The sequence below is a fragment of the Mytilus edulis genome, unplaced genomic scaffold, assembly GCF_963676685.1.
Source record: "Mytilus edulis unplaced genomic scaffold, xbMytEdul2.2 SCAFFOLD_1717, whole genome shotgun sequence".
Lineage (NCBI taxonomy): Eukaryota > Metazoa > Mollusca > Bivalvia > Mytilida > Mytilidae > Mytilus > Mytilus edulis.
The window spans coordinates 102-7,620 of NW_027269204.1; the positions used below are offsets into that span (position 1 = coordinate 102).

Consider the following 7,519-nt stretch of genomic DNA (forward strand, 5'->3'; position numbering starts at 1 on the left):
TAAAAGGACCGTTAATTTTATCTGTATCTATTTCAGCAGTAAATGAATAGAGCTATATCTTCCTTGGTTTTGGAACTTTTGGAGATCTGCTTCTGGTTAAGGAAACACTTAGTGCTCTTTTAATAGTTTCACTGTTTGAATTTCATTTTAATTAATGCTTCTTTCCTAAGTTTCATTTTTAAAAGTTCCTGCATTATTAACTTGTCTTTGTTATCTATATTCAGGTTGGTGAACTTGGACTAAAGTACATGGATCCCAGCCACCAACAGTTTCAGTGTCCAAGAGAACACACATATGAACTAGTGGGACATTTAGAGCAGTCAAAAGTACAACAACGCACAGTAGCGTTAGGCGGTCAGGAAGATCAAGGATTTCCCTTCACATCTGTTAAACTATAGGAGGTGCTGTTTGACTGGTTTTAGCTACAAGTGAGAACTTCTCTGCATCTAGCCTCTTATATTGTATTTTAAATGAACTTAGCAGACTATTTGAAGACTTTGTCTCATATTTTATACCATTGTTTATGGGGTATGCTTGTTTTGCATATGTAATTCTTTAAAACAGAAGATTTTTTAATTTTAATTGAAAAAAATAATATTTTTAATTTATTTTTAAACAAATTTTGGTTTCAACTAGATTTCCATACAAAGAATGAATTTGTCTACCTTATGCAATTTACAGAATGTAAATATCTCTTGAAATAAAAAAGTTTTGCTGATTTTTAGCATATTTTCTTCATGAATTTAAGATTTTCTCCGATCAATTTTCTGGTATTTGAGATGTTATAGATAAGGATCTATAATTCTGTAACTGTTTGATCAAATTTTTTGAAACTTTGCACAATAACTACTGAGATGTATATCTTTATTTTAAAAGTGTAGTTTTAAGTCTGGGAAAAAAAATAAAGTCTGACAGGAATAGGATCCCAGTTAGGGCAACCAGTCCGGTACCCACGAATGTAGTTCTTAAAAAAAATATATAACTTTTGTTATAAATTGTGTAGTGTTATTATTTCACTAGTTCTGTAACTGAATGTAGTTTTATTTGAAAGGGTAGGCTTTCTAGTTTGAATTTCTGTAAAAATTTTGATTGATTTAAATGTAATCTGGCGTCAGTACATAGAGTAAATTGCCTAAATTCTAGCCTTTATTCTTTCCCGGAAGTAGACAGACTGACCCTGTTGTCAATAAAAACAAAATTTTGCAACGGAATGCCGGTCATGAGGCACTGAGATTGCACTTAGACACTTCTAAATGAATGCCTAACATGAACCAGAAGTCCCAAGGTGGCTATCAAAATTATTTATTGAACAGGACCCTATGTATTTACTATGATTTTCAATGCGTTCCAATGGGGCAAATAATTGGGTCCCCGTTCCTGTCAGAGAGCATGTTTTGAACATTTTAATCTGCAATTGTCAGCTCATTTTGAAGTTTCATGGATGAAATTTTGCTACAGGCTTCAAAATTTAATAAGGAAAACAATGGTGTAATTATTTTTAAAATTTGAATTAAACTTTTTAAATTAAATTGAAATTTAAATTTATGAAATTTAAAAAAGTTTGTTTTTCAATTTAAAGTTTAAAAGGGGGTCACAGAGAGGGTCATAGTTGTCTGTAATATGTATTCCTACACTTGCAAGTTAAAATGGAGGGATTTTTGAAAAATATCAGCAAATAGTATTAGAAAAAGTCACAGGGAAAGAAATAATAAATGTGTTATATGGGATCAGGGGACAGTGAAAGATAGAAAATGTGGGCTTATTTCTTTCTAATATCTTATTTCTGGGACCTGGAAACAGAAAATAAACCCATAGTTTCAGTTTTAGGTTTTTAATAAGTTTTTGATAAATTGTGGCTATTAAATAAATCATTTAAGTGCCACGGTTCAGGTATGAAAGTTGTGTGCGAATCCAGCTAACATTTATTTAGAGCCGCATCACATACATAGCCACATATTATTGTGTGAACTCAGAAACACTTGCCAGGGGCTCTCTAATTTTACATTTTTTGGAAGATATTTAAGGGGTAGGGCTATAATATAGCTTATACAAAGCAATTTAAACTCAATGTACAACAATTTAAGACTCCCTTTTAAAGATTTTGATGGTCCTTAAAAGGACCGTTAATTTTATCTGTATCTATTTCAGCAGTAAATGAATAGAGCTATATCTTCCTTGGTTTTGGAACTTTTGGAGATCTGCTTCTGGTTAAGGAAACACTTAGTGCTCTTTTAATAGTTTCACTGTTTGAATTTCATTTTAATTAATGCTTCTTTCCTAAGTTTCATTTTTAAAAGTTCCTGCATTATTAACTTGTCTTTGTTATCTATATTCAGGTTGGTGAACTTGGACTAAAGTACATGGATCCCAGCCACCAACAGTTTCAGTGTCCAAGAGAACACACATATGAACTAGTGGGACATTTAGAGCAGTCAAAAGTACAACAACGCACAGTAGCGTTAGGCGGTCAGGAAGATCAAGGATTTCCCTTCACATCTGTTAAACTATAGGAGGTGCTGTTTGACTGGTTTTAGCTACAAGTGAGAACTTCTCTGCATCTAGCCTCTTATATTGTATTTTAAATGAACTTAGCAGACTATTTGAAGACTTTGTCTCATATTTTATACCATTGTTTATGGGGTATGCTTGTTTTGCATATGTAATTCTTTAAAACAGAAGATTTTTTAATTTTAATTGAAAAAAATAATATTTTTAATTTATTTTTAAACAAATTTTGGTTTCAACTAGATTTCCATACAAAGAATGAATTTGTCTACCTTATGCAATTTACAGAATGTAAATATCTCTTGAAATAAAAAAGTTTTGCTGATTTTTAGCATATTTTCTTCATGAATTTAAGATTTTCTCCGATCAATTTTCTGGTATTTGAGATGTTATAGATAAGGATCTATAATTCTGTAACTGTTTGATCAAATTTTTTGAAACTTTGCACAATAACTACTGAGATGTATATCTTTATTTTAAAAGTGTAGTTTTAAGTCTGGGAAAAAAAATAAAGTCTGACAGGAATAGGATCCCAGTTAGGGCAACCAGTCCGGTACCCACGAATGTAGTTCTTAAAAAAAATATATAACTTTTGTTATAAATTGTGTAGTGTTATTATTTCACTAGTTCTGTAACTGAATGTAGTTTTATTTGAAAGGGTAGGCTTTCTAGTTTGAATTTCTGTAAAAATTTTGATTGATTTAAATGTAATCTGGCGTCAGTACATAGAGTAAATTGCCTAAATTCTAGCCTTTATTCTTTCCCGGAAGTAGACAGACTGACCCTGTTGTCAATAAAAACAAAATTTTGCAACGGAATGCCGGTCATGAGGCACTGAGATTGCACTTAGACACTTCTAAATGAATGCCTAACATGAACCAGAAGTCCCAAGGTGGCTATCAAAATTATTTATTGAACAGGACCCTATGTATTTACTATGATTTTCAATGCGTTCCAATGGGGCAAATAATTGGGTCCCCGTTCCTGTCAGAGAGCATGTTTTGAACATTTTAATCTGCAATTGTCAGCTCATTTTTGAAGTTTCATGGATGAAATTTTGCTACAGGCTTCAAAATTTAATAAGGAAAACAATGGTGTAATTATTTTTAAAATTTGAATTAAACTTTTTAAATTAAATTGAAATTTAAATTTATGAAATTTAAAAAGTTTGTTTTTCAATTTAAAGTTTAAAAGGGGGTCACAGAGAGGGTCATAGTTGTCTGTAATATGTATTCCTACACTTGCAAGTTAAAATGGAGGGATTTTTGAAAAATATCAGCAAATAGTATTAGAAAAAGTCACAGGGAAAGAAATAATAAATGTGTTATATGGGATCAGGGGACAGTGAAAGATAGAAAATGTGGGCTTATTTCTTTCTAATATCTTATTTCTGGGACCTGGAAACAGAAAATAAACCCATAGTTTCAGTTTTAGGTTTTTAATAAGTTTTTGATAAATTGTGGCTATTAAATAAATCATTTAAGTGCCACGGTTCAGGTATGAAAGTTGTGTGCGAATCCAGCTAACATTTATTTAGAGCCGCATCACATACATAGCCACATATTATTGTGTGAACTCAGAAACACTTGCCAGGGGCTCTCTAATTTTACATTTTTTGGAAGATATTTAAGGGGTAGGGCTATAATATAGCTTATACAAGCAATTTAAACTCAATGTACAACAATTTAAGACTCCCTTTTAAAGATTTTGATGGTCCTTAAAAGGACCGTTAATTTTATCTGTATCTATTTCAGCAGTAAATGAATAGAGCTATATCTTCCTTGGTTTTGGAACTTTTGGAGATCTGCTTCTGGTTAAGGAAACACTTAGTGCTCTTTTAATAGTTTCACTGTTTGAATTTCATTTTAATTAATGCTTCTTTCCTAAGTTTCATTTTTAAAAGTTCCTGCATTATTAACTTGTCTTTGTTATCTATATTCAGGTTGGTGAACTTGGACTAAAGTACATGGATCCCAGCCACCAACAGTTTCAGTGTCCAAGAGAACACACATATGAACTAGTGGGACATTTAGAGCAGTCAAAAGTACAACAACGCACAGTAGCGTTAGGCGGTCAGGAAGATCAAGGATTTCCCTTCACATCTGTTAAACTATAGGAGGTGCTGTTTGACTGGTTTTAGCTACAAGTGAGAACTTCTCTGCATCTAGCCTCTTATATTGTATTTTAAATGAACTTAGCAGACTATTTGAAGACTTTGTCTCATATTTTATACCATTGTTTATGGGGTATGCTTGTTTTGCATATGTAATTCTTTAAAACAGAAGATTTTTTAATTTTAATTGAAAAAAATAATATTTTTAATTTATTTTTAAACAAATTTTGGTTTCAACTAGATTTCCATACAAAGAATGAATTTGTCTACCTTATGCAATTTACAGAATGTAAATATCTCTTGAAATAAAAAAGTTTTGCTGATTTTTAGCATATTTTCTTCATGAATTTAAGATTTTCTCCGATCAATTTTCTGGTATTTGAGATGTTATAGATAAGGATCTATAATTCTGTAACTGTTTGATCAATTTTTTGAAACTTTGCACAATAACTACTGAGATGTATATCTTTATTTTAAAAGTGTAGTTTTAAGTCTGGGAAAAAAAATAAAGTCTGACAGGAATAGGATCCCAGTTAGGGCAACCAGTCCGGTACCCACGAATGTAGTTCTTAAAAAAAATATATAACTTTTGTTATAAATTGTGTAGTGTTATTATTTCACTAGTTCTGTAACTGAATGTAGTTTTATTTGAAAGGGTAGGCTTTCTAGTTTGAATTTCTGTAAAAATTTTGATTGATTTAAATGTAATCTGGCGTCAGTACATAGAGTAAATTGCCTAAATTCTAGCCTTTATTCTTTCCCGGAAGTAGACAGACTGACCCTGTTGTCAATAAAAACAAAATTTTGCAACGGAATGCCGGTCATGAGGCACTGAGATTGCACTTAGACACTTCTAAATGAATGCCTAACATGAACCAGAAGTCCCAAGGTGGCTATCAAAATTATTTATTGAACAGGACCCTATGTATTTACTATGATTTTCAATGCGTTCCAATGGGGCAAATAATTGGGTCCCCGTTCCTGTCAGAGAGCATGTTTTGAACATTTTAATCTGCAATTGTCAGCTCATTTTTGAAGTTTCATGGATGAAATTTTGCTACAGGCTTCAAAATTTAATAAGGAAAACAATGGTGTAATTATTTTTAAAATTTGAATTAAACTTTTTAAATTAAATTGAAATTTAAATTTATGAAATTTAAAAAAGTTTGTTTTTCAATTTAAAGTTTAAAAGGGGGTCACAGAGAGGGTCATAGTTGTCTGTAATATGTATTCCTACACTTGCAAGTTAAAATGGAGGGATTTTTGAAAAATATCAGCAAATAGTATTAGAAAAAGTCACAGGGAAAGAAATAATAAATGTGTTATATGGGATCAGGGGACAGTGAAAGATAGAAAATGTGGGCTTATTTCTTTCTAATATCTTATTTCTGGGACCTGGAAACAGAAAATAAACCCATAGTTTCAGTTTTAGGTTTTTAATAAGTTTTTGATAAATTGTGGCTATTAAATAAATCATTTAAGTGCCACGGTTCAGGTATGAAAGTTGTGTGCGAATCCAGCTAACATTTATTTAGAGCCGCATCACATACATAGCCACATATTATTGTGTGAACTCAGAAACACTTGCCAGGGGCTCTCTAATTTTACATTTTTTGGAAGATATTTAAGGGGTAGGGCTATAATATAGCTTATACAAGCAATTTAAACTCAATGTACAACAATTTAAGACTCCCTTTTAAAGATTTTGATGGTCCTTAAAAGGACCGTTAATTTTATCTGTATCTATTTCAGCAGTAAATGAATAGAGCTATATCTTCCTTGGTTTTGGAACTTTTGGAGATCTGCTTCTGGTTAAGGAAACACTTAGTGCTCTTTTAATAGTTTCACTGTTTGAATTTCATTTTAATTAATGCTTCTTTCCTAAGTTTCATTTTAAAAGTTCCTGCATTATTAACTTGTCTTTGTTATCTATATTCAGGTTGGTGAACTTGGACTAAAGTACATGGATCCCAGCCACCAACAGTTTCAGTGTCCAAGAGAACACACATATGAACTAGTGGGACATTTAGAGCAGTCAAAAGTACAACAACGCACAGTAGCGTTAGGCGGTCAGGAAGATCAAGGATTTCCCTTCACATCTGTTAAACTATAGGAGGTGCTGTTTGACTGGTTTTAGCTACAAGTGAGAACTTCTCTGCATCTAGCCTCTTATATTGTATTTTAAATGAACTTAGCAGACTATTTGAAGACTTTGTCTCATATTTTATACCATTGTTTATGGGGTATGCTTGTTTTGCATATGTAATTCTTTAAAACAGAAGATTTTTTAATTTTAATTGAAAAAAATAATATTTTTAATTTATTTTTAAACAAATTTTGGTTTCAACTAGATTTCCATACAAAGAATGAATTTGTCTACCTTATGCAATTTACAGAATGTAAATATCTCTTGAAATAAAAAAGTTTTGCTGATTTTTAGCATATTTTCTTCATGAATTTAAGATTTTCTCCGATCAATTTTCTGGTATTTGAGATGTTATAGATAAGGATCTATAATTCTGTAACTGTTTGATCAAATTTTTTGAAACTTTGCACAATAACTACTGAGATGTATATCTTTATTTTAAAAGTGTAGTTTTAAGTCTGGGAAAAAAAATAAAGTCTGACAGGAATAGGATCCCAGTTAGGGCAACCAGTCCGGTACCCACGAATGTAGTTCTTAAAAAAAATATATAACTTTTGTTATAAATTGTGTAGTGTTATTATTTCACTAGTTCTGTAACTGAATGTAGTTTTATTTGAAAGGGTAGGCTTTCTAGTTTGAATTTCTGTAAAAATTTTGATTGATTTAAATGTAATCTGGCGTCAGTACATAGAGTAAATTGCCTAAATTCTAGCCTTTATTCTTTCCCGGAAGTAGACAGACTGACCCTGTTGTCA

The 7,519-nt window shown here is 31.4% G+C and overlaps 1 long non-coding RNA gene across 1 annotated transcript; it reads left to right on the top strand.

The window, feature by feature from the left end:
• Positions 1-227: 227 nt before the first annotated feature.
• LOC139509686 (uncharacterized) lies at positions 228-6,725 on the top strand. Its single transcript, XR_011661793.1, has 4 exons — positions 228-428; positions 2,337-2,540; positions 4,448-4,651; positions 6,558-6,725. It is a non-coding gene; the product is annotated as an uncharacterized lncRNA (long non-coding RNA).
• Positions 6,726-7,519: the final 794 nt, after the last annotated feature.